The sequence below is a fragment of the Leptonychotes weddellii genome, chromosome 1 (assembly GCF_054177405.1).
Source record: "Leptonychotes weddellii isolate Sample4059 chromosome 1, ASM5417740v2, whole genome shotgun sequence".
Taxonomy (NCBI): domain Eukaryota; kingdom Metazoa; phylum Chordata; class Mammalia; order Carnivora; family Phocidae; genus Leptonychotes; species Leptonychotes weddellii.
Window position 1 is genome coordinate 67,527,876 of NC_138369.1, and position 23,558 is coordinate 67,551,433.

At 38.5% G+C, this 23,558-nt stretch overlaps 1 protein-coding gene across 21 annotated transcripts in view; it reads left to right on the forward strand.

The window, feature by feature from the left end:
• The window catches only part of THRB (thyroid hormone receptor beta), a 378,575-nt gene that overhangs the window by 118,458 nt on the left and 236,559 nt on the right, over positions 1-23,558 (forward strand). For 4 of the 21 annotated variants that reach the window (XM_081825716.1, XM_081825642.1, XM_081825752.1 and 1 more), the window contains exon 1: positions 1,241-1,512. The exons of 14 other annotated variants lie outside the window; for them this stretch is intronic. The gene's annotated coding sequence lies outside the window, so the exon portion shown is untranslated. Of the gene's footprint in view, positions 1-1,240; positions 1,513-23,558 lie in introns of those variants that run through there. 3 more of the 21 variants (XM_081825679.1, XM_081825655.1, XM_081825669.1) reach the window with 1 other exon arrangement.

Consider the following 23,558-nt stretch of genomic DNA (forward strand, 5'->3'; position numbering starts at 1 on the left):
TGTTATCAAAAAGTGTTTTTATTTCTCAATCTAACTACTCCCTTTCTCAACCTATTGCATTAATTCTGCCTGTAGCAGCCAAGTATTAACTGAAGTCTAGATAAAAGAGATTTTTTCAAAACCCATTTGTGTTTTTCCTTTTTGTGTTAAATTATAAATACGGTAATTGGTGGTTAATGAGATGTAAGTTCTGTAGTCTCAGACTCTTTGGGTTACTCATGTCTCTGCACCATTTTCATGCGGCCCTCATTTTCCACACACCAGACCTATAATTATGCCAAAATTTATCCAAGCCAGAGAATACTTTGTTTTTCCCTGTTGCTACCTACAGACTGTAAAGTTATGGAAAGCATTGTATATGCAAAACTAATTTTAAACCCCACCCAGTAAAAATTCTGAGGGGCAAATCAATAAGATATAATTAAAGGGTTGTGCATCGTAGATTTCAGAGATCACCGAGGCATCTAGAAAGCATCTGATCCAGCTGTTTGGCTTTCGTATCAACCCCATTTTGCAGATGAATTAACCACATATGTGAAGCTGGGATTTGAACCGGAGATCTATCTGGCCCTAATCCCCGTGCCTTGTTGAGAGGGGTTGACAGGTGTCTTTTGCCTCTCTGAACAGTGGGGTTTTTTTTTTTTTTTTAAAGATTTTATTTATTTATTTGACAGACAGAGACACAGCGAGAGAGGGAACACAAGCAGGGGGAGTGGGAGAGGGAGAAGCAGGCTTCCCGCCGAGCAGGGAGCCCGATGCGGGGCTCGATCCCAGGACCCTGAGATCATGACCTGAGCCCAAGGCAGACGCTTAACGACTGAGCCACCCAGGCGCCCCTGAACAGTGGGGTTTTTATTGCATCATGCTGTTTGCCAGCCTACCTTGAACTCTTTCATCACCTGCTTGAATGTTTTTATAAGCTTTTAAAGCTTCCTTTATATTTGATTTGTACAGTATCTTTTAACAACAGTGTCCTTGCACCAGACATTTTGATGTACTAAATTTACACATACACCTGAGTGAGGAAGACACATGCATTTTGTATTGTACAAAAAAAAAAGCTCCAGTCTCATGTTTACGTTGAAAATGTCAGTCTCTGTTTCCACTCAAGTGCTAATCTTTCTAAAAATGTCCCTCACGTTGAAGGACATCCAAAAGGCAGTAACTTATTAGAACCTTGGGTTCAGATTACAAATGCGTTTGGCTAGCTCAGTGTTAAAGTTCAAATTATCTCAGAATTATTTTAAATATTTGTACAGGAACACTGATTAGTTTACTAACACGTTGCCGCATAACCATCCACTAATAACCACCTTGGTCTGTGATCGTTAACTCCAAGGGCTCAAGTGAGCTCGTGGCAAAGATAATTTGCTTCAGTGTTTGAAGCTGTCGTATGATTGATACCTTTTCCCTAGGACGTGGAAGAGTTGACTCAGAAAAGGAATTTGAAATGGATTTTTAGACTGCATTTTATTATTTGCACAGAAGAGTTGAAAAGGAAGTTCTGATGAGGTAATGTCCTCCCCTCACTGCCCCCTTTTTTGTAGTTAGTATTTCCTAATTATTTACATTTAAATTGGAGACCAGTAGCATGGTGCAGGGGAAAGACTGTCAGTGTGGGAGTCAGGCTACCTGGGATTTAGTGCTGGCTCTGTCATTCAACTCATGACCTTAGACAAGTCATTTAGTTTCTCTGGGTGTTGGTTTCCATAAATGAGAAAATGATACAGGATCATTCCTAAGCTGTAGAGTCTGTGTATATGTGTGTTCTGCCAAGAGAAGCTAAACTATCTAGAAAACAGCAGACCCAGGTATAGGTTAGGCAGATGCTGCCTCCCTATTTCTAACCTGTTGGCAGGGCTGACTGCATGGACAGCAACCTGTGCTTGCCATCTTGACATTCTATAATTTTTGAACAAGGTCCCTGCATTTTCATTTTGCTCAGCACCAAATTATGTAACAGGTCCTGCCTTTTGATGATACATTTCTTACCATTGTGTCGCTCGGCTGGAAAAATGAGTCATAACCTCAAATTGGTCGCTTTTGCCACCATTGTACCTTTTGGTTAGACTGAGGGGAGCAAAATTCAACAAAAATTTATGTGTGGAATTTTGTGGTTATTTTCAATGACCTGAGTTTTTGATTGTCTACATTTTCCTTTGTCAATGCCTCCTTGCCCTACCTTATCCCGAGGAGAGACATTATGCTCTTCTGGGTGGCTATGTGAATTTCTGGTTCCCTCTCTTCACTGGTAAACTGTGTATCCTACGTGATTCGTATCTTGGAATCTTTGTAAAGTCATGTTCGATCCCATTTTTTGACACATAAGGGTTAATTCCTGGTATTTGTACTAGGTATTTTCAGTCTCTGCATTCCACATCATTCTTGTCATCGCCACATAATCAGTTATAGTAAAATATAGAGGATACTTGTGTCAATTTTGCTGTCAATCTTTATGCTTCTGGAGAAGTTACAATTACAATAGCTGATAGACTAGAGAGATGACTTCTCCTCCAGCAGCTTCTTTGTTTTGACCAAATGAGCTCTCCTTCACCTTTGAAAGTAGAATAGCCATCCTAAATGATGAGACATCTATTCCATATAAAAGGAGACTTGCTGAATGTGCTAAAATGCACATTCATGCAAGAACCAGCTTCATTGTGCACATTAACATTGATAAAAATTACTCTGTGATTGCAGTAGACATATGCTTTCTTCATTTATTCATTATTGCATGCCAAAGGATGAAAGAGCAAAAGAGAGAAAGTGTTTCTGTGTACCCATTGATGGCTGGATGTGGTTTTATATTATGAGTCTACTTTCAGAAATGTAGAACAAATCCCTAAGCAATGAAATGACATATCACATCCAAGATAATAAATTGTTTTGATGGGCCATTCCCGAGTGTCTGATTTCAAAGCATCAAAAATACCAAACCAATCCTCAAACACTATTTTTTTTCCTTTTACAAATCCAGTGTTCATCATCTCCCCAAATGCTGTTTTTTTGCCCTCAGTTAATAAATTCTATTTAAAACTTGATAGCAGCTTTTAATTATATTAACAGTATCTAAATGTTTTAAAATATTTAGCTAGTCTTTTTCCTTCATAAAACTGAAAGTGACTGTATGTTGAATACTTTTTTCCCGTTTTTTTTAAGTTTTAATTTAAATTCCAGTTAGTTAACATATGGCATAATATTAGTTTCAGGTGTATGATGTAGTGATTCCACACTTCATACAACACCTAGTACTCATCATGACCTATGTTGAATTCTAACTGCTGCCCTGACTCCTAACTTCTAAATTGGGGAACATGTCATTTTTATTTTTTGGATCATATAAACTAGTGTTTTGACTCATAGTTATGCTTAAGAATAGGAAAGAAACAATTGATAGATTTTTTTTAAGGGAGTGCTATTGGTCATTAGATCTGGCACTGATAACAAGAAAAACAGCAGTCCCAAGTTCTGTTTATAAGTTCTTTCTAGCCAATGGATTGGACTGTTCTAGCAATAAATTAATAGCTTTGAAACTGTGGGATTTTAGATGAAAAGAACCAAAGCGAAATTCCTCAATTAGGTAAATGGTTTAGTTCTATGCATTTTATTTCAAAACACCTTTTGAACACTACTTTACAAAGATTCCAAAATAAGAGCCATAGAAGCCTAAATACACAGTTTACCTGTGAAGAAAAAGAACATCGGAATTTCAAGTATCCATTGGGTAGAGTATAATGTCCCCCTTCAGTGACCTCCAGGAGAGGAGGCCACCCATTCGGTATCTTCTTATAAATGTTGGTCTCTTCTGGAGAGGGACCCTAAAGGTGCCAATTAGCATCATAGTGATAACTCCTGGCAAGTGTCTAAGATGACATGTGATCCAACAAGACACTAGGCAGAAACACCTATAAGGAGAAGTGAGTATTATGGCATTTTACCCCTCAGCAGGAAACTCAATGTTTGCACCTTTGGCTGCAACTTGGAATCACCTGGGCAGAGAAAGCAAAAAATACTGGGTCCTGCCCAGAGAGATTCTGATGTAATTGGTTTAGGGATTGGCCTGGGCATTGGGATTTTAGAAGTCATCCCAGGTGGTTTTAAGGAGCAGCCAGGGCTAAGAACCAAGGTTTGAACTGAGGGTTTTTTTAAGATCTTTAACAGCTTTATTGAGATATAATTCACATAGTATCCAATTCACCCATATAAATTGTACAATTCAGTGGTTTTGAGTACATTCACAGAGTTGTGCCACCATCCCCACAGTCAATTTTACAACATTTCCACCACCCCAAAAAGAAATCCATTAGCAGACACTCCCCATTTCTCCGCCACTCCCACCCCAGCCCTAGGCCACCACTAACCTACTTTCTGTCTCTATAGATTTGCCTAGTCTAGATATTTCATGAAAATGGATCATATAATCTATGGCCTTTTGTGAATGACTTCAATCTCATGACATGTTTTTAGGGCTCATGCATATTATAGTGTATATCAGTACTTCATTCATTTTTATTGCCAAATAATATTCCATAGCATGGGTAATAAAATATTTTGTTTATGCATTCACCTGTTGGTGGATATTTGAGTTGTTCTAAATTTTGGCCATTATGAATAATGCTGCTACAGACATTTTGTACAAGATTTTGCATGCACCTATGTTTTCATTTCTCTTGGGTATATATCTAGAAGTAGAATTACTGGATTTTATGGTAATTTTGTGCCTAACTTTCAAGGAACTGTCAGATTTTTCCAAAGTAGCTGTGCCATTTTCCCTTCCTCATCAGTGTCTGAGGGTTCCAGTTTCTCCACATCCTTGTCAACACTTGTTGTTATCTATCTTTTTGATGATAGCCGTTCTAGTGGGTGTAAAATGGCATCTCTGTGGTTTTGATTTGCATTTCCGTCATAGCTAAAGAAGTTGAGCATTTTTGCATGTGCTTATTGTCCATTTGTATATCCTCATGGGAGAAATGTTTATTTAAATCCTTGCCCACTTTCTAATTCAGTTATTTGTTTTATTGTTATTGAGTTGTAAAAGTTTTTATATATACTAGATACAAGTTCTTTATAAAAAATATGATTTGCAAATATTTTTCTCCATTCTGTGGGTTGTCTTTTCACTTTCTTGAAGGTCTCCACTGAAGCAGAAAAGTTTTCAATTTTGATAAAGCCCAATTTATTGTTACTTTGTTGCTAGTGCTTTTGGCATTCTATCCAAAAAGGCTTTGCAGAACCTAAGGTAATGAAAATTCTCTCCTACATTTTCTTCTAAGTGTTTTACAGTTTTAGCTCTACATTTAGGTCTATAATCTGCTTTGAGTTAATTTTTCTGTACAGTGTGAGGAAAGGTCCAACTTTTTTTTTTTGTATGTGGTTCTCCTAGAGCGAGTTTTTAAAATAATCTCTTCACTGATGTTTAGTGAACATCTTACTCTAACTCAGCTGTGTGATAAACTTCATGGGGCATGGCATATGAGCCATCTATGCCAAAAATGAATTGCCAGAGAGTTCCAACTTCTTCCTGCTCGCCCCCAGGGAGCCTATACACTGGTTGAAATTCTAAACACACACTTGGAACTACTAAAGAACGCATTTACACAGCCTCTGATCAATATGCTGAGGTCTCCCTAATGGGGAGTAGGAGGTGGGGGGGGGAGTACTTAGAAATTAGATGAAGAGTGGTATCAATCACTGAAGGTTTCTGAAGGAGTTGTCTTCACCTTTGTGTGCTAATATATACACACACACTTAAACTGTAGTGTGTGACCTGTAAGTCAGGAAATGTCTGGCAGAATGCCATGGTGCTATTGATCATGTTTGATTGCTTTGTGCTCTTACCTATTTGAATGAAAGAAGGAGACTCCCTGAAAATTAAAAGTAAATTATTTCCAAGAATGTGATGAAATTGTTTTGTCTGCAAATGCTCAGGAAAACAGCAGATAAACCATCCCTCCAGAAGGCCCTTGAGTGAAATGTAGTCCAAAGAAGAAAGTTATACCATCCATACCCAAAGTTCTGTGCTGTCCTGCTATGGGGGGTGGTAGATAGGATTGGGAACAGTTCCACCAATAAGCAAGGAAACCCCTGTCAAGTCGCCAGATGGAGAGTCCAAGTTTAGGAACAAGTCAAGTTCCTTCCCTCTCTTCAGCTCTAAAAGTGCTGATTCTTGTGCACGTGGGTTCATCTGCCACAAATGGCTTCTGTGTGCTTGTCTAGGACGGGAACATGCAAGACAAATATCTTTCTATACTGCTGAGCTTAAGGAAGGCAAGTTAAGGTATGCTTTGGGGGATTATATTGAAACTTCTATCACTTCTCATAAATCCCCCAGGCAAATACCTTTTTATCCCAAGAAGGCAACAGGGAAAATGGGCACAGAATCTCATAGGCCTGGGTTCAAATCCTGACTCTACCACACAATCTGGGTAATTTTCAGCAAAGTATCTAACTTCTTTGAGCCTCATCTTTTTCTTCTGTGTTATGGGAATCTAAAAATATCTATTAATGGTCATCGTTGGATAAACTGAGATAAGTGTAAAATCCCTGCCTTGAGTTGGGATTTAGTGTATGTTATTTTCCCTCTCCCTTTTAATACCAAAGATATGGTGCACTCTCAGTTTTAAAATTTGTTTTTCAGGCCTTGAACCTAAAGAACTAAAAGGACCATTAGCCAAAATGAAAGTTGGACTTACAATTCGACATGTCAGATCCCTCTCCTATATCATTCTGTTCCTTCAGTGTTCTGAAGGCCCTTGTTTCTTGGCAGGGTATAGGACCTTGCCTCATGGGGTGTTCCTGCCACCCTAAGAAAAACATCACTATTGTCCATGTCTTTGGTGATTCATCAGCATTCCAGCGAACTACCCAGCTGTTTAAAACAGCAGGTATTTATTTTCTTTGGTTTGAATATGCAAAGATGAAATGCAGCTGCCTGTTTTTGGAAAAGCTTTCTTGGTCTGTATCATTTGGTTAGGTTAAGCACTGGAATGTGTTATGACCTTGGTCTGCACACTAACCTTCCCCAGGTGCCTGTAGAGCTTGTTTATGCAGGTATTTATGGGCCACCAAGCTGAAATTAAGTCCAAGTTTGCCTAACATTCTTTTTGGAGAGGCTAATTGTTCAGCAGGAGTATTCATGTGACTGTCAGTAGGAGGGAACATTTACCATGACAAGTGTGTGAGGCCTTGTACAGAGGAAGTTATAAGGAGGCATGAAACTTAGTTTGCTTCTTCAAGTGACCTGGGGCATGTAATCCTCTCTAGCACTTCCACTGCCTCTGTATGATGAGGAAAATACTGATCTTTTCTTCCATGGGCCTCCCTGTAATGGAGGGAGGTCATCAGTAAAATAACAAGCATGGGAGGATTTTGCCCCAAGAGCAGTGTATACTTCCAGGTAAGTGGCATCTATATTATTTGTATTCCTATGGAATTCAGTTCAGTTGCTATCTACAGAACACTTAGAATTCCCTTAATGGTGATGTGTCAAAAATGGAGAAGAACAAATTTGAGAAGTGTAAATGAGTAAGCCTGAAAAGAAACAATAATTCAATAAGAAACTTAAGAAACAATAATCCAATAAGGAATTTAGCACTTATTTTTACTAGGCCACATTATCATACATGTCCTTTTTAGAAACAGTGTGGATATAAGTAGAGATATTAAAAAGTAGAATAAACTACTTACTCTCTACATTAAGAGAGGAGAACAGAGGTATATATAAATGCCAAGCAGTATATAGCAGTATATATTCCAAACCTCAAAATCCTTTTTTGGAATTTGGCCCAGAATATATAAATCTGGACATATAAGTACAAAAGTTACTCATATAACTATAAATATGTAAAGCCTAAACTATTTGATTTTGAAATGCAGTCTGTTATAACTTAAGACACATTTAAATATACTCCATTTCTGTTGGAGTTGAGCACATCCCCTTGAAAAATGTAGGACTTTATAATGGGAAAAAGAAGCCATAGAGAATAATTTGAGGATGCTTTACAGTTGATCATAACTTTAACTTTTTTAGATGGAGAAGTCCATAGTGTAACTTTAGATTAAATCTAGAATTAATTCTCAAATCTAGAATTTACGTTTGGAAAAAAATAGCCAAACTTCAATAAATTCAACAATAATAAAGTATTATATAATATCCCTAGGCTTGGAGAAAATAAAATGGGGGTTTCCAGGGCGCCTGGGTGGCTCAGTTGGTTAAGCGACTGCCTTCGGCTCAGGTCATGATCCTGGAGTCCCGGGATCGAGTCCCGCATCGGGCTCCCTGCTCGGCAGGGAGCCTGCTTCTCCCTCTTACCCTCCCCCCTCTCGTGTGCTCTCTCTCATTCTCTCTGTCTCAAATAAATAAATAAATAAATATCTTTAAAAAAAAAATGGGGGTTTCCAGTTTAAACAAAATCTTGTGTGATTGTAAGGATCAAGTGAAAAGATGCAAATAAAAGTGCTTTGGAAATGGCGGCGTCAGTTGAGAGGATTCTTGATACTTACAGAAATATTAGCAGCACTTAGCATAATTTACAAATGAAATATTTTGAGCAATTATTGCATATATACTACGGAGCCACAAAATTACAGTTTAAAAAACAAAGCTTAACAAAAATTTGATAGTAAGTCTCACAGAGATGATGAAATGATGATGTGTGATAATAAAAGTTTTTATTGCCACAAATATGGGATGATGGCATTATTCAAGAATGGTAGGCAAAACAGCCTGACTCCAGAGAGAGGGACATCTCTTCACAAGATCTTTTCCAAAGCTAAGCTGTAGTTATTCTTCTTGCCTTTGGCCAGGTTTTACCACCCATTTTCTTTTTTGTTTTTTAAGATTTTATTTATTTATTTGACAGAGAGAGAGCACAAGCAGGGGGAGTGGCAGGCAAAGGGAGAAACAGGCTTCCCGCTGAGCAGGGAGCCCAATGCAGGGCTTGATCCCAGGACCCTGGGATCATGACCTGAGCAGAAGTCAGATGCTTAACCGACTGAGCCACCCAGGCGCCCCTACCACCCATTTTCTAAAACAATGGCCAAATATTACATACTGGAAAGCCAGAGCCACCTGAGCCTTTTTATGCCTGTCACCCATGTGCCTGAGCAATGCACCTCAACTCTGGCTGGGATGCCCCCTCCCTCCTTGCTGCCACAGACACAGGCTGGGTAAAATGGCCCCCAAAGAGAGTCATCTTTGTTTCTCTACCAGCTGAGGAAACTTGTCTGTGGACTATTTCAGATCTGCCAAAATTATTCCAGCAACACTTGGCAAAAGCCCAGGCTGTGAGATTTTCATGCTAAAAATGGAGAATTGGGGCCAATATTCTTACTATAATTTTCTTAATTCCAAGAGTTTAAAAATAAAATATATACATATATATGTATTCAGTAAAAGGGTTGGGAAGCAGCTGGGCAGCCTGGTTGAGAGGCTGGATAAAAAAGAGAGCAGCTGTGTTGGTCTTCAGCCTGAGCTGGCTGCATAACCCTTGATTTCTTTGAACTTGGGGCCTGAGGATTCAGGGCCGTAAAACAAAGCCAACAAGTGTTGAGCTATCTGATTTCTTGTGAAACATAAAGAAGAGAGTTGATTGTTAAGCAGTCTGCAAATGGAAAGTATTGCAGAAATGCTTATAATAATAGGCTTATTATAGTATTTTCCCAGGTTCTGGGACTACTGTAATGGGAAGGACGGCACATACAAGACCTAACACGTCTATCAAAGAGCTGGTGGGATGCATGCAAAAGTAAATACTCTATTATATATGGTGATATCTCATATGCTGATCAACATAATAAGTCTAGCTGGACAGCTGCTTTAGTATAAGATAAGCAAAGCAAGCATGGGAGTGTTTCAAAGCCATTTATGCACAGGTAAATAGAGCTAAAGTATGTTTCAGCAGGAGAGTAGGGATCAGGGTCGTGTCACGCATGTTGGTATCTTCACGCTACCTTACGATTATTGAGTGCTTAACATTCTGTCTTATGCATAGTAACTGACCAATAAATCATCAGTCTTTCCCTTTCCCCTAGCATTTTGTCCTCAGTGGGAGATGGCTTGAAGACAGGGTCATGGGGAGTTTTGAGTGCCAAGAGCATACAGTCTAAACAAAACCAGTAGGTTTACTATACACATGTAGCCTTGGGATGATGCCACCCTATGTCACCCTACCAGATTGTTACCTTATGTCATGCCTATGAAGACATTTTTGACCTGTCATTGGTTATCTTTTATTCAGCGAGTGCCATAAAGTTACCTGTTGATTCTACTACATCTGTTATGGCTATTAACAGCATTTTTAAGGTTGTGACTCCCTTTGGTGAACACCGCTGAACAGATTCTTATTCGTTGAGTATTGCTTATTGCTTCAGCTGTCTTTATAAACACTGCCAAAAGCCTTTAATCCTCTCAGTCGAGTGCAACTTTGGTGTTGTTTTTGTGGTTAAAACTAACCTTTTGGCAGAGAGTGGAGTGAACGAGGAAAAGGGAACTGGGGTAGGAAGCAGTTTGTAGAAAGATCATTGGGAAAAGCCCCTTTCCCTGCATTACACTTTGCATTCCATTAGAGACAACGGATTGAAAACAAAGCACAAACCTGGCTGAGAACCTGAAAGACAAGTTTCAGCGTGAGTGAATTTTTAACAGCCTCAAAGAGGGAGTTAAAATGAAATTCTGACAACCTTAACTGCACTTTTTCTCAAAGTGTTGCTATCATGATAGAAGGTGAAATGTCAGCAGTCACCTATTATCCTGTCTAACAGTACTTGATCATTTTTCCTCTGTGGGAGCACTTGTCCTTTTATAGTTTTGACTCTGTGTTTTTGACTGACTGCCCAAAGATCACAATTACTTCAGCCATTTACCTGCACGTGGGCAGCACAGGCAGGACCTGCTCTGCATCGCCAGATCCTCCTCGGCTTTGCTCCTGGTGGCTTCAGCTAAGCAAATGAGGCCTGTGATATGGGTTATTTACTGCCTCAGGTTTTTAAACCACTCCAATAACCGGTACTCTCCCTTAAACTCTGGAAACACACTCATGGTCATGTTTTCCGAAAAGAAGAGCTGCTTTCTGTGTGTCAGGGAAACATCTTTCTACATCCAGAAAGTCACAGAGTCTCCCTCAAAATAGTCTAGAAGAGTAGATACTGCTTCCCACAGAGTGGTGAAGGGGTCTTCTATTTAATTCTATTTGCATAACAAACATGCTTTGAACAGCTGCTACTTCACCACCTAGAGCATCTGCTGGGGGAAAGCTACCAATGTGACAGTTACACAGACCCAGCCTGGAAAGAGGCTTACATTTTGTGGGAAAAGTCAGATGAGAGGTATAAGTCATTGAGGGACATAGGCTGACCAAGGAGGTAGCCTACCTTGAGTTTAGAAATTGGAATATTAGAATCGGTCATGACCCATCAAACTCAAATGTCCTTGGGGCTGAACAGGTAAAAGAAATGAATGAAGGATGTGTATGGACGGTAGCACAGTGGAGGGTATGAGCACCATTCAAATGGAGCATTCACCATCCCTCAGTGAGAGCTCTCAGTACCACGCAAGTGCTGGCCCATTATTGCAGACTTTCAGCATTTTCAAAACTTAAAAAAAAAAAATTTGACAAATATTTTACCATGTCTAACCACTGAAAGGTATACACAAAAACAATTCTAGGTACCAAACTTAGCCCAAAGGCCAATAGTTTTTTCCCTCTGGGTTATGGTATATGTTGTTATAAAATTCCATCTCATCTTCATTGTTATCGATTGTCACAGGTTAGGTTGCATGGGAAGCAGATTCTGAAACACAATTTAGCCGGGAGGTGATTTATTCTGCAGAGTGTTCTTGAGAGCAACACGCTTAGTGGGAAAGAGAAGGAAGGAGCTTTGGATAGAGGCAGAAGTAGAGCTGCAGCCCAGTCTCAATGGAGGTCTCAGCCAACCTCAAAAAGGCTAAAACTGGATGGTCCTGCAGAGTTGCTCCAAGTAGGTCTTTATACCCAGCATGGACCAGTCATCAGATGTGGGTTGCTTTGGGAAGGGGTATGACTTTGAATGATGAGGATCTCCTCAGCTAAAGAAATATCCATTGGGACAAGCACCACTCTGAGTAGCTGGGGAATCAGTCCTTCCTCTCTGAAGGGGGATCTGGATGGTGCATCACAGCATCCATCATAGAATTTTTTCTGCATGGACTGTGTTGTCCCTGAAAACAAGGGACGAAGTCTCAATCATCTTTGAACTGATCTGACATCATGCCCTGGAGAAGAGAGATGATCTCATATACACCATTTTCCCAGTCCCCCCTTTTTCTTCCCCACATCTTGCTGGCCTGTGTACCTCCCCCAGAAGCTATTGGAACAGCATTCCTAAATCCCCTGAGGAATTCCTAGCCCCTTGATTCAACCTCAGAGCTGTAATGTGGCCTACAATCCATATTGTGGGCATTTGTAAGGATAAAGGTTCAACCTAAGTGTATGGAGATGTAATGAAATGTAATCATTCATTCATATTTACAACATGCGCTTTTTGATAGCCTACTATGTGCCAGGCCCTGAGCTACCCACTTTGAACAAAATATGTTCTCTTCATGCAAGAAAGTTGGTATTTAGGGGCACCTGGGTGGCTCAGTCATTAAGCATCTGCCTTCAGCTCAGGTCATGATCCCAGTGTCCTGGGATCGAGCCCCGCATCAGGCTCCCTGCTCCGCGGGAAGCCTGCTTCTCCCTCTCCCGCTCCCCCTGCTTATGTTCCCTCTCTCGCTGTGTTTCTCTCTCTGACAAATAAATAAATAAAATCTTTAAAAAAAAAAAAAAAAGAAAGTTGGTATTTAGTTGGCAATGCGGATGCATAGGGAGGCAAATACAGTGTGCTAGGTGTGGTCATAGGGCTGGTCACAAGTGTTGTCTTATAAAGCCACTTGGATTAAAGCCTCTAGTTAGAAACAATTATAATAATCTTCATGAACAACAATTCACCAAGGCAATCAAGGCCAACTGGGCCAGAGAATGTCAGATTATAAAATGTGTTAAGGAGGTAGTCTCTGCAAGATTTGGTGAGTATTAGCATAATGAAGAGGAGGGAAGTGAGGGCCTTAACACATTTTCCAGGTTGCAAGCTTAAGCATGATTGCAAAATGGGAAGATGTGAATGAACAATGGGATAACTAAAGCGAAAGATGCAAAGCACAAGGTATAAGCCACTGATAATTAAGATGTAGTTTAGTGCTTAATAACTGTTCTTCCTTGTGCAATAAGGCAGTCATTCATAACTCTTACATCTGTCATATTTTGAAAAGTATAATTAGAGCCATGGACAGTGCACTGTGGAAGGACAAAGGGGAGGAAGGCATTCATTCCAATTGATGAGATGGGAAGATCTTCTTGAAGTAGGTTAATAATGATGATGATGACAATAGCTGGTATGAATGGCTGTTAAGTACTAAGGCCTGTGTTAAGTGCCTTTTATGTCTTAACTCATTAAGTCCTTTCCATAATCCTATAATATCAATACTATTACCATTCTCTCTGTATAGAGATGGGGAAATTGAGGTTCTCAGAAACATTAAGCAATTTACCTGAGATTTGATGAGAGGAAAGTGGTAGCCCTGGAATTTGAACTCTGAAGCCGAAGTCTGCTGTCTTATCACAAAATTGTACTCTCTTCCACCTGAAATGGACCTGGAAATAAACATGGGAGAGCAGAGAGTTCCAACTGAAGGAAACAGTTTTTCAGAGGTCTGATGATATTTTGAGTTTAGGGAGGGAAATGCATGAGGTATGACCAAACATGAGGTCCAGGGGTGGGAGCATGGTTTGAAGTTTAAGTTTGGAAAATTAGATGAAAGTGTACTGGTCGGTGGCCTTAAATACCAAAACTCAGTTTTAGTCCATGTGGAATGGAGAGCCAGAGGGGGTTGTGGAAGGGGAAGTGGCAAGATCTGCATGTGGAAACAGTAACTATGATTATGAAGGGTAGACAGATAAGTGGACATACTGGAGGCAGGTGCTACCGAGGAGGAGGCCCCTGAATGTTGTCTAGGCACTTTGTACGAGGAGAAGGACAGGACAAGTAGACAGAATGGAAGAAAGAGACCTACTGGAGGTAGGAGGTGGGAAGCAAAAGATTTGGTTAGTGCAGTGGCTCAGGTTTTGAGTTTATGATGTTGGAAACACAGGATAAAGATAAGGTTGGGTGGAGAGAGAACATGAGCTCACTTTCAGGTTGTAAAGTTGGAGTTTTGGGCTTCGAGAGAGGCTCTTCTAGAAGAGACTTGGGAACCTCCAACTTAGAGGTTCTCATGGATGCTGGAGCTTGGATGGGGTGGGATTGAGGTTAAGGAAAAGGCATCTAGGTTGAGTAGTCTAAAAGTATACATTTAAAGAGAAGGTAAAGGAAAATGACTTTTAAAAAGTTGTACATCATATTATTAAATAAGAAATGAGCTGCTCCTATAGCCATAGGCTGGAAAGAAATATGTGAAGTTGTAGTTTTAGGATAAGAGTTCATATTTAAGATTGGGTAAAATGTTTCATGAAAGGGTAAGATTAACACATGATGATTTGTTGTGAAATTTTCTAGAAGCTCAGTAGTCCAGTTCCATATGGGAACATAGCCCTGACTGCCCGTGGAGGGGTGGTGAGCTCAGGTTATTCTAATGTCTTAATTATTTTTTGTGCTACTCAGAATATACATTTTTCTGTTAAACCATTGTATGATGCTATTGAATTCTGACTTATTTAGAATGAGTATAGATTATTACTTTTATTCTAATGACAATATAATTGCAGAATCCATTTTTATGATATATAGTTCAAAATCCCAAACATTTAAAGGCAGATTATGTTAGATGTAACAGGAGTGAGGAATCCCCCAATATTTATATAGTGTGACGATACATCCAGCCCATCTCTGCTCCTCCAGTACATACAAATGCTGTGTGTGTGTGTGTGTGTGTGTGTTTATAGTGCATTTTATTTTTGTCTGGGAATTATTTGATAATTTGAGTGCTCCCCTAGACATAAGTGAGAATGTCAAAGCCAAGAGAGGAAAGAAATTTCTGTTGCAGAAATTTTTAACATAGTTTATTCTCCCAAGTAGTAGGCTGGTGGCCAGTTGTCTTTGCCTAATTATTAATAAAGAGTCAGCATTTCAAATTACATTCTCATTCTCCAGCAGTTATTAATAGAGCCCCATCTTTAGGACACCTGCAAGACATCATTTATAATAGAATTCTTGTTATACCATAAAATTCCTATTAGATCTTAGAAATGACAATCAGGTTGTGTCATTTTTCTTGGTAAAAATTTCTCTCCCCCAATGAAGCCTTACAGAAGAAAATTATACCTTTACTTAAATTTTGTTTTAATCAAGGGATTACATTTATACAGTCATAAATCATAAATTATAAATGGATGGCTTCATGAATTTTTACATATATATGTACCTGTAGAGCCACCAGCCACATCAAGTTATAGAACATTTCCAGCACCTCTGGAATGAGGCTCCTTCTCTCATTCCCCCTCACTGTCAGTCTCCTGCCTCAAAAGTAACCTCTGTTCTGACAGCTATGATATTGGTCAATGATGCATGGGTTTTAAGTGCAATACTTACATATCAGTATTTTGAACCATATCTATTGGAGTGTGCTAGAATTACTAGGAAGTACTCTTGACTTCTTTCCAGAGTTCACTTGTATAAGAAGAACTCTTTCTATTCAAGTGACTAATCCTTGGGCTTTTGCAATCAGAAGTGGCACACTCTAATTATACTAAGGGTGAATAATACCAAGGGTGGAAATTATACTAAGGGTGAATGATTTTATGGAATTCTGCCCTCTAAAGGAGGTCATGGGTTTTCACAGAATCAAATTTCTACTAAATTTTGCTCTCCTTTCACCATTCCCCCACCCCTAAGTGCACTGGTGGATATTATCTGGATGAAATTTCTTTGTGTCCATTGAATCAAATTATAGTATAGTACAGTATTGATAATACCTCATAATACTTCATCTTGTCCTGATTATCCTTATCTCCAGCTCTGGACAGTCTCCTGGTTGGGACAGTTTCCAACACATAAGAATGCAGAATTTGATAAAAATGACAGTTCAAGATCATCCCTCTCATTTAACAATTCAGGACACCTGAAAACAAAACCAAATGGCCTTGTTTTATTTCTGCTCTATAGGGCTTCTTCTATGGGTTGTTCTACATTTGTACTCTAAGTCCAAACTTGACGCTGTTGAGAAACCAAACATAGAGATCTATCATAGGCTCATTTCTTCAGTTAAGTCTGATGAAAGGTGGCAAGACTCGGTATGGCCCAAATTGCTGCTGCTGCTGAGATAATTCTCCAGACCAAAGAGGCATCTGAGAGAGACTCGCAATAGGTTAAATAGAAATAAAGGTAAAGAAAGGGTTCTTTGGTTATTAATTCCAAAAATTCTTCCCTAATTGTTGAGAATTTGCCTTCCTGAATTGTTGCAGAAGCTGGTAAATTCCATCAAAGGAAGATACTCTAAGGCAAATTAGGTTAATGAGATTTGTTTATTAATCAAAATTAAGAGAATCTTATTTCCCATACATTGTTCCTTTCTGTGAAAAGACTATGACAGCGTGACTTAGTTTCCTGGGAGAATTTTTCTAACACCTTTAATGAGAAAAAAAAAATGAGTGTTTGCATGAGTATGTAAACACATGTAAGAATGCTTGTGAGAGGATCTATTTACTCTACGCTTGAAATAGAACTGAATTGAGTTGGCAAGAGAAGGGAATTGTGTTAATATGAAGGTTTCTCAGAGTTACAATTATAGTCCTATTGACAGGATAACAAGAAACTATTTAATTACCCTTCTAGGCTGAAGGAGACATTTTCAGGATATACTTGATCTCATGTCATCAACAAAATATGTTATGACATTATTTTTAAATTATTCAGTGCACCTCATGGAAATGAAAACAAATTCAAACACTTAAAATAAAAGGTAGTCATTATTGCTTTTTATCCCCATCCCTTCCCCTAGTCTCAATCCCTAGATAACAACTACAGTTATTAGTTCTTCCAGGTATTTTTTTTTATTTGACACAGAGAGAGAGAGAGAGAGAGAGCACAAGCAGGGGGAGCGGCAGGCAGAGGGAGAGGGAGAAGCAGACCCCCCACAGAGCAGGGAGCCCAATGAGGGGCTTGATCCCAGTACCCTGGGATCATGACCTGAGTCGAAGGCAGACGCTTAACCGACTGAGCCTCCCAGGTGCCCTTCTTCCAGGTATTTTTAATGGAGCTACTGCACGAATGGATGGATGGATAAATGGATAGAAGGATGGATTCGAGTGAATGTATTTATTTATTCCATTTCTGAGTCAGTTACCTTCTTGGGGATTCAATGATGAACAAAAACAGATATATCACCAACTTTCCTAGAGATTATAATTCAGCAGAGGGAAATCGATACTAATCATACACACAGGTAAATGTATGATTATAGATTAATGCAACAAAGAAGAGCGCGTGAGTTTCTCTGAGGAAGTGACAATCGCACTGGAATCTGAAGGAAGAATGGAAAACTGAGTTGGGATTTAGAGGGGAATGTTCCAGACAGAGAAAAGACTGTGTGTCAAGAGGACCATAACTCGTTCAGGGAACTGAAGGTGCCCAGGGTGGCTGGAAGGTAGACTGAGCAAAAGGGGAAGTGCCTAGTTAGAATCCAGTTAGGAGGCTATTGCAGAAGTATAAGGCAAAGAATAAAGGCAACTTGGACTAGCATATCACTGAAGAAAAAGGGAGACATGTCATGGTCTTTTGGAAAATAAAGTCCACAAGATTTAGTAATCCATTGGATGTATATGGCAAGGAAGAAAGAAACCCTTTGGTACAGACTATGCTATAATTTGAAAAGAGTTTTTGGGGTGTTTGCTTTTGACAGGCAGTTCAATGCACTTACTTCCCCAGCTTCAGCTCCCCCTTCCAAAGAGTCTTCTTACCTTAGGTGAGTCAGTGTCATGGTAGTGGGTCAAGATTTCTACTCTAGCTCAGTCTACAAAAATTTTTGTAGCCTACGTTGCTTACTGGCCCCTCAGAATGCTGCCCTCTGAATTATGGGGCATTTGTCCAATTCCCCCCAAATTTGTTCACCTCTCCCAGAACTGCTTTGCTCTCCTAGAATTGCTTTGGAAATAGAATCAATATCTCTTGGATCTCTACACTGTTATATGTCTCTTTCCCTGATCACCATCTTTCAGATATTGTTTTGCCAGATTGTATCTCTTCTTTTGTTTGAATGTTGTTACTATTTAATGTTTGAAATTTTTACTCACTTTACTAAATTTGGGAGAAGGGAATTTTGGCTGCATGACCTTGACTATATCTGTTAGCCTTTTGTATCAAATTTTCTTATCTGCAAAATGAGAACAAATAATGGCTACCATTTCAGTTTTTAGGATCAAATCAGATAATTTATTAGAAAGTGTTTTGTAATAAACAACCTAACATTATACCTCAAGGACTAGAAGAAAAAACAAACTAAATTCAAAGTTAGCAAAAGGAAGGAAATAATAAAGATTAGGGCACAAATAAATGGACTAAGAATAGGAAAATAATAGGAAATATTAACAAAATTAAGTGGGAATTCTTTGAAAAGATAAGCGAAACTGGCAAACCTTTGGCTAGACTAACCAAGAAAAAAGGAGAGAGGACTCAAATAAAATTATAAATGAAAGATAAGACATTACAACAGATACCGCAGAAACACAAAGATCATAAGAGACTACTATGAACAACTATGCATCAACAAATTAGACACCAAAAGAAATGGATAAGTAGTTAGAAACATACAATCTACCAAGACTGAATTATGAAGAAATAGGAAATCTGAATAGACCAACAACGAGTAAGGAAATTGAATCAGTAATCGTAAATCTCTCAACAAAGAAAAGCCCATAACCAAAAGCCCATAATTCACTGGTGAATTCTATGAAATGCCTAAAGAAAAATTCACATGAATTTTTTGCCAACTCTTCCAAAATATTGAAGAAAGAGAACACTCCCAATGTCATTTTATGAGGTTAACATTACCCTAATACCAAAGCCAAATAAAGACACTACAAACAAACAAACAAACAAGCAAAGCAGGCTAACATCCCTGATGAATATAGATGTAAAATTTCTCAGCAAAATACAAGGAAACTGAGTTCAACAACACATTAAAAGGATCATATACCATGATAAATGGGATTCATCCTGGAATGCAAAGATGGTTCAACATAGACAAATCAATAAAAGTGATATATCACATTAATAGAATGAAAGATAAACATCATACCATCTTCTTGATAAATACAGAAAAAGTGTTTGACAAAATTAAACATCCTTTCATGGTACAAACTCTCAGCATATTGAGTATAGAAAGAACATACCTCAACATAATAAAGACCATAAATGACAAGCTCACAACTAACATCATACTCAATGGTGAAAGGTTGAGAGCTTTTCCTGTAAGATCAAGAATAAGACAAAGATGCCCACTCTCATCATTCCTATTCAACATAGTACTGGAAGTCCCAGCTGGAATAATCAGGCAAGGAAAAAAAAAGCATTTAAACAAGAAAGAAAAATTATTTCTATTTGCAGATAACATGATCTTTTTTGCAGATAACATGATCTTATACATAGAAAACCCTAAAATTCATTTAAAAAAACTAATAAAATTAATAAATTCAGTGAAGTTGCAGGATACAAAATTGATATACAGAAATCAGTTGCTTTTCCATATGCTAACAACAAACTATAATTTGTGACTATAATTACCAGTACTGTATTGTATACTTGAAAGTCTCTAAGAAAATAGATCTTAAAAGCTCTTATCACAAACTTAAAAAGGTAACTATGTGAAGTGATGGATGTGTTAACTAATACTTCTATATCAAATCATCACATTGTTTACCTAAAATTTACACAATGTTGTGTTAATTATATCTTAAGAAAACTGGAAAAATAGGGGAAAAAAGATGCTTTGTGAGCTGTCATTTTCTTTAAATGAGTAAATTATTCTTGACTACTATTTGTTTAGATGGGATACACAGAGACAAAAGTAAAGACTAGGGGGGCGTCTGGGTGGCTCAGTCATTAAGTGTCTGCCTTCGGCTCAGGTCATGATCCCAGAGTCCTGGGATCGAGCCCCACATCGGGCTCCCCACTCAGCGGGAAACCTGCTTCTCCCTCTCCCACTCCCCCTGCTTGTGTTCCTTCTTGCTGTGTCTCTCTCTGTCAAATAAATAAATAAAATCTTTAAAAAAAAAAAAAAAGTAAAGACTAGGATGATATATTCTGAGCACTAAATGATAGAGTGTGTATGTGTTCATAGGAAGGTATGGTTAAGCATTTAGGGCTGGTATATAAAGTTAAATGGACTTGAAAGAATTAGTAATTCTGTGGTGGAGAGGAGTAGGGTGGATACAAAGAAATGGTGGAGGGGGTGTGCTCGGTATGTTGAGAGACCACTGAGTACCACAATTTCATTGAAATAGCAGGGTCAGAGAACAAAGTAGGAGGGGACAAACAGAGTTAGGAAGTGGTGAAATTATGAAGACCTGATTGAGGAAACCGGACACTTTTTTTTTTTTAAGTAGGTTCCACTCCCAGTGTGGAGCCCATTGTGGGGCTTGAACTCATGACCCTGAGATCAAGACCTGAGCTGGGATCAGGAGTCAGACACTTGACCAACTGAGCCATCCAGGCACCCCAAACATGGATTTGATTTTTAAAACCTTAGCAGAAAGCTTACACTTTATTTTTAAAGATGATTATGTGGCCATGGTATGCAGGAAAAATGGAGATGAGGAGAAAGCAGATGAGGAGGTTCCCTAAGTGTGCCCAAGACAATCAGGTTTCAACTTGTACCAGAATAATTACTAATAGTGGCCCCTTTTCCTCTTAATGCTGCCTATAATGAAATAATTGTGATAGAATATTATTCTAGGACTTTGACCAGGGTTAGGACAATGGGTAGGTAAAGGAAGGAGCCAATGCCAGGATACAAAAAAGAAAAAATTGATAGTTTGATGCATTAGGAGTGAAGAGGGGAGAGTAAAAGTGGGTCCAAATTCTCTGCCAGAGAAACTGGGATAATGGTGGTGAGTGATTTAAAAAAAAGCATTATGGCAGGGACTGGAAATAACATGGCTTAAAGAGAACAAGAATTATCTTGTTGAGGACTGTTAAGTTGCTGAAGTCAAAGAGGACACAGATTGGTTGATCGTACATAGAATTGTATGATGAAGCTTAGGAGTTACATATCACATTTAAGAAAACATTCATTGACTTGTGCTCAACATTGTGGGATGGAGTAGAGATGCCAAGTCCCCTTTCTGAGTCACTTCTCTGAATTTTGGAGACTTGTCACAGAATCTTCATGTCCAATAGGAATTGCATTATAGTACTTTACACTCCTAGAAGGGGGTAAGTGGCTCAGACAAAACAAATAATAAGAAACACCCAGATACATTCTGTTATACTCAAAAATCTTTCTACTTCAATGATCCTGAGTCAGGTGTTTCTCTTGGCTTTAGAAATTAGTCTCTTTTCAAGTCAGAAAACATTCTCAAGATTTTTGTACCCTTGACTCTCCTTTCTTGGAGCTCAACACCTGACAAATAACAGTTGACCTTTTCTGATCTCTCAAAAAAGTTTGTGGCTTTTTGTGACATCATTGGAAACCTTTGTTTGATATGTTGTAACTGAGAAATAGAAATCACTAAATACTATGTATTAGTTATAACATTTAGGGCACAACTATGAAAATTTGTGCATATATGAATATAGAAACAAACACATAAATGCATATATAAATGTATATGCACACATATATGTATTTACACACACACACACACATTTGCATCCAAGACAGCATAACACTTAAGTGCACAGGCTTTGGAATCAGGCAGGCTGTACAACACTCATCTATAAAGTAGGAAGAATACCTGCCCCATAGGGTTAAATGAGATGATGATTATAAAATGCTTTCAAATGATTCTGGCATTAAAAACAAAACAAAAGACCAGAAAAAATATATACCCAATTTTTAAAACACAATTATATTTGGGTTGTGGGATTTGGGAATGTTTGTTTTCTTCTTTATACGTCTCTCTTTTTACCCCCAAGATTTTCTCTGTTATTCTTTATAAGAAGATAAAAATAAAATAAAATTGATACAGTACAATGTATTAGTAAGATGAGTTTTTCAAAACAGTATTTACCATTGGAAAAAAATTCTTACATGTTTATTAATGAGTTTTTTGAGTTCAAAATTCTTAGTTCGTGTATTTCCTATCTGTGGCACATCCCTCCTGGCTTCTTGCCCTTTGTCAATTCTTCCCCTTCTAAAGAGGTAAGGATCAGTGACCTATTACTAGGACCATTGTCACCTAGCCTCAAAGACCTGACAGGCCATTGAGTCAGAAAAGAAATATCTAGTATTTTTACAGATCACTCAGTTATGTCTTCATTCATACTTCAGTCTTCCCACTTCTAAGAACTAGCCTTTCCCTGATCACAAGATTAAAAGATGGATAGAATTGTCTCTTTTCAAGTACAAGAGGAATTTCCCACTAAACATATTTTCATTAAGACGAATTAAGAGCTACCTGTAGATCTAAAACAAATCCTTGTTCACAATGGGAATTTCAGGTGATCCTAACAAATGCATAGATTACAAACAAGTATAATTTTACTACATTTATCTAAATATTTGCACAGTCTTTTCTCCTTTTTATTCATAACATCATCCCTAAATCGTCATGTCTAATTTTACACATTAGAAAGTAGAGGAGGTATTAAGGGATTTGTTCAAAAGTCCTTAAGAGACAGTAGGGCTGAGGGAAAACAATAGTCCACTTGCCCTATTTTGTGTGTCTTATTCATGCTGAGTTTCTCTTGAGCCTGTGTTACTGAATGTTAGAATTGGTTTAATTCAACCTTGAAAACAAGAGAAAATTAGCCTAAGAATCAACAAATCAGGGCACTGGGAGGCTATATGAGCTTTTTCTTCAAGCTTGGTCACTGGATTCCTGTATCTCTCATCTTACACCCTTTCTTTGTTGGCTTGAACAAGTCACTTTCATAAATTAGCATTAACCTGTTATCTAGCTGACTTTGGAAGGTCCCTTATTTCATAGACTCATGAAATTTTGTAGCTAGAAAGAGCCCTAGAAAGTCTCTCTTCTCAGTTTACAGAGAGGGGAGGGAGAAAAGTAAGAGATTTGCCCAAGATAATACAGCTCTTTAACAAGGAGCCAGGACTATCCATTTCCAGCTATCAAATGTTGATTGTCTCACTAGACAGTTATGTTCTGAGTCACAGTCTACACAGTCTAGCATACATGCTACCCCGAGCATCTGAGGCCCTGTCGGAACTGTTATGGCTTAATAATCTAGACCTAGAAGACTTCTGAATCCTACCCTACCAGGTTTACAAAGTCATTTTGACGTGATTGATTAAATCCTAGGGCACAAATGATGTCATCGTGGCTGCACTTCTTCCTCCTCTCTGTACAGGCTAACTCTGGGTAACCCCTGTG